The sequence below is a fragment of the Aulonocara sp. 'chitande type north' Nkhata Bay genome, linkage group LG16 (genome assembly GCF_057382095.1).
Source record: "Aulonocara sp. 'chitande type north' Nkhata Bay isolate Kocher_YH1m ecotype deep benthic linkage group LG16, A_spYH_male_GT1.1, whole genome shotgun sequence".
Taxonomy (NCBI): domain Eukaryota; kingdom Metazoa; phylum Chordata; class Actinopteri; order Cichliformes; family Cichlidae; genus Aulonocara; species Aulonocara sp. 'chitande type north' Nkhata Bay.
The window spans coordinates 1,551,306-1,555,840 of NC_141359.1; the positions used below are offsets into that span (position 1 = coordinate 1,551,306).

Below are 4,535 nucleotides of genomic sequence, written 5' to 3' on the forward strand. Positions count from 1 at the left end.
GTAAAATGATGGCTTTAACACTGTGGACACAGCAGCAGTTGAAAGAGAAGTGTTTAAGATGAATCTTGGCAGAGTGAGAGAGAGAGCTCGTTAAGCAGGCAGGTGTGAGCCTGGTTGCTATAGTGACTGCACCCAATGGCTCCATACACACGTACACAGACATGCACCTCACTTTTGCTGCTTAAAATGAACAGAAAAGTCAGGCCGAAACAAATCGCTCCCAAATGAAAAGTAAAAGTCGTATTGACGAAATTCTTTCACCGTGAGCGACAGCAATGTCTAGTCTACCTAATTCTCAGTTTTCATGTCTGTGGAGTTTATTATATGGACGTGGTGATAGTGTAAAGACACCATGCTCTTCTGATTTTCAAACGAACCTTCTGAGCCATTTTAACATTAGAGTCTATGGAAGAGTTGGAGGGAGGAGGCTGTGCATTGGTGACATTTATGAAAGAACCATAACACCTAGGACAATAGTAAACACATTGGATGAAAGAGGACAGCGATGGCTACGTTTTGAGGGTAAAATCATACCTGTAGAGCAAACGCTGCGGACACAGCAGCAGTTTTAAAAAAGATTTTAAGATTAATTTTTTTGCTCCTCTCACTCTAGCAGTTGAGCTGCCTCACTCTAGCCCCAACATTCCGTCCCATACACACCCATTATAAACTCTGAAACGGGTGAAAAAACATCATGAAACTTAAACTGGAACTGAAGAAAAAGTATAATAGATATTGAAAAGATAAATACAAGTTGAATAGTTGAATGTCTTGTCTTCGTTTTAAAGTTTGAATGGTGGCTCTATGTCAATGTATGTGGAAGTAGTAAGAGTTTAAAAATGAGTAAGTTGCATGAGGATTTGAAGGGTCTCCCCATTGAAATACATTATAAATTTTTGTTGAATAAAGTTGAATAAAATTAAAAATATAAATGTTAAAAATATGAAAAATAGAAGCAGTGTTGTCCAAAAGAATAGGGATCTAACGGTGTTTGAATGGTTTTTCTAAGTTGAACGGTTTTGAAGGAGTGAGATGCCAAAAAACGTACGGAATATATAATAATAACTAGAAAGTGCATTTTCTGAAGAAACTGCAGTGTGAATGCTTGAATCTGAATGTATGCACTGAAATGAATTAATTGCTGAATTTTGAGTTAAAAATATTGAATGAGATTAAAAAAAAACAAAAAAAAAACGAATTTAACCTGAAAACAAAGGTGCTGAACTGCTAAAAGCTGAAGGTTACACAGAAGAAGAAGTTGGAAAAAAGCTAAACATGTTTAAAATGTAAATAATAAAAAAAATGAGTAATGACAAAAGAAAATTTAGAGTCAGAAAATCTCTGAATGAATATTAAAAGTTCAAATTCTTCTAACTGAAATGAACTTAAAAGATGAACAAAAATTCTGGAGAAAATGCAAACTTTAATATACAGCATAATGTTTTTCAGACATATACACATGTGTATATCATGTTTAATAGTATTACATACATCAATTTGTTTTGTATGTCATAGAAAATAAAAATAAAAAATCTTAAGTCATATTTTACAGCTTCTTTCTGAAAAGGACTAGTAGAATAAATAAAAATAACTAAATTAAATAACTAAATAAAAAATAATAAGCAAGATATGAAATACATGAAAATTCAACTTTTAAAACCACAATCCTGAACCTTTAAATTGTGTTGGTTTCTTAGAACATGGCTGAACAGCTGTTTCTATCGTCCTACTTAATCTGTCTACACATCTTTTTATTACTCATTCTTCTTTATGTTTTAATGTAAACAGAGTCCACACAGTGGTAAAAGAGAACTGTATAGAGATTTTTGAGTAAACTCAAATGAAAGCCTAAGGTGGTGACACAGTTTAACACGTGCAAATAATCAAATAAACACATTAGTCCTTTTTGTGAACATGGATAAATAAGTATCAATACAGCATTGTTCAGCCATGCCACTAAATGCTTTTTTACACATTGTTTTAACCTGGGCTCAGACACAAAGTCCCAAAATTAGTTAGTCCCTGACTTTGAGTTGTGGTTATGACTAATTATTATACACAAGGCTTTATCTATCTAAACTCTAAGTACACAAATATGAAAAAAAAACCTATACTTACCAGCTGATACCCCACACTACACACTAGGTGTGCCATGTGACCTGAAACTTTGGTACAAAATCATCATAATCATTCTGTTAACACTGTTTTTTAACACTGTTTGTGTTGCTGTTCAGCAGTTTAAAATGTTTTAGATTGGATTACATGGAATGAATTTGAATTTTCTTGGGGGGTTTTGTGTGTGTTTTGTTCTTAGCAGATTTTTTCTTCCATAACGTTGAATTCCAGTTACCACATTTCTGGCCATATGACATCCCGAGTGCCCACTTAAAAAAATCCCCACAGTTAATTCAACATTAAAACAAAATAAAAATATGTTAAATAAATAAAGGTTTGCTCTGTGATGAAATACTAAATAAGCATACATTGTACAGAGCACTAACAATGACAACAATCCTTTAGCCTGTTGATCAGAGAGAGGCAGTCATTATGTCCATTTAAAACCTGTAATCACAGAGCACAACGTTTCTGTGAAACTATGAAGTCCCATATGATCCTCATCATGTCCAGTGACTTCAGAGTGGATCCTCCCTGTCATCCGGCCAGTGTTTGATGTGTGGCAAGCAGCACAGAAGCAGGATAGCTGAGGACTTTAAAAGAAGAGCAGAAAACAGGAATATGTAGTTGTAAATGTAAATATCAGTGATACTTGTCTTGTCAAAGGGAATAAAATAATGAAAATGTTAACTTACACACTCATTTAGGGAGGATCTTGACACTGCACAGAGGAGGCACAGTCAGTCTGACAATGATGGTGATCTCCAGGGATGTTTTCCTGCAGCAACATTCCTGCCAACTGGCCGTATGATCCAGAGTAGTGGGTTTGTAATAAACAGAAAGGTGTATATGTTAGGTAGTGTGCACTCAGAGCTGGTCCTAAGAAACAAACACATCCTGTAATAAACTGAATACCTGTAGTAGTGCTGCTGCAAATATGAAGCCCTTCTATCATGAGTGGTTTCAAAGAAGGTGTTTTGGAGGCTCAGTCACAGAAACTGTGCAGTCTGTTCAGTCCTGAGTGTCTCGGCTCTGAAGGGGATGGATCACAGAGGGAAACACCTGAGTACAGACATTACAATACACTCTAACACTCCTAAGGTCAAGTGAAAACACAATTTAAACACTTCACAAAGAATGAATACATGTTTTCATGGAAATAATGTCATTAACCCTTTTTGTTGTTAGTAAATCTCACCGACTGCTTGTGGGACAAGCTAGAAGGAGGACTTATCACAGAATGTCTCCTGTGCTCCAGATGTGAAGTCTCACGCTCTGATCGTATGGCGATGAAGATGTTGATGATGAAGTTTCTCTGATCTGTGGCATTACAGTTTCTAGCTGCTATGTGCTTCACATTGTTGGATTTTACATGTGAAGATTGGAGAAGACACAGGAGGACTGTGTCTTGCTTAAAAAAAAAAAAGAAAAAAAAAAGGAAACCTAACAGGAAAGGAAACCCCCCCTCAACTCCCACCGTACCCTCCCCCCCCCCCCCCCTCCCACTCAACTCCCCAACCTCACACCATCAAATGTCTATACAAATGTAGGGTATCAGCTGGTAACAGAAAGCAAGTGTAACATATGCACTACATATGTAACACTGCTGAAACATTTCTGGCCAGAAATGTGCAGTTATCAACCCAGACCCACCCTGATGATTGCACTGGCCAGAAACATGATAAAAGCTCATAAAAATTTATGTTTCATAGTAAAATTGGTCCAAAAATATAATTGTGTACTTTTGAAAAAGTTTAAAGTTTATAACAAACCAAAATAATAATATTTTTGTAAATAGTATTTCAAAATAGAGGCACACATAAAGTGGCTTAACTGTCATTATTGCTGTAATTAGGTTTGTTTGTTTGTTTGTTTGTTTGTTTGTTTGTTTGTTTGTTTGTTTGTTTGTTTGTTTGTTTGTTTGTTTTTTTAAAAAGCAACCTTTAGTCATTATTGTTCTCTCAGAAACAATGAAGAAGCTGTTGAACATTTATGTGTTGTGTGGGCAATCCTCTGGTCCACCCTCCCTCCCTCCCAGCCACAGTGAGACTGGGGCAGCCTGGCAGGATGTTGAAGCCTGGCTGCAGAGAGGATATGCCTACACTATTCATTTTAAACTGCTATATTTGATTTTTCTGACATTTATAGGTTACTGTTAGTGAATTTTAGATTTTCTGTAATAAATAAAATTGTCATCTTTTACTGATATCATTACTTAATTCATGTAATTGTATTTTATGTAAACAATTCAAACATTATACTGCAATGCAGGGCGTCAACTTTTAAATAGCGCTCTACTTTCTTAAGTCATTCAAAAATATAGATATTACTTACTGTATTCAAAGATCTAGATCATGAATCATCACAGGACAATACACAGTATACTGGGTCATGGTAACTATGGTATGTCTTCATGACTC

The 4,535-nt window shown here is 35.5% G+C and overlaps 1 long non-coding RNA gene across 1 annotated transcript; it reads right to left on the reverse strand.

Annotated features, from left to right (window-relative positions):
* Positions 1–1,005: 1,005 nt before the first annotated feature.
* On the reverse strand, positions 1,006–3,564 carry LOC147310755 (uncharacterized). The gene is made up of 3 exons (XR_015125505.1): positions 3,031–3,564; positions 2,811–2,914; positions 1,006–2,708 (listed from the first exon to the last, which is right to left on the reverse strand). It is a non-coding gene; the product is annotated as an uncharacterized LOC147310755 (long non-coding RNA).
* Between the last annotated feature and the right edge of the window lie 971 nt (positions 3,565–4,535).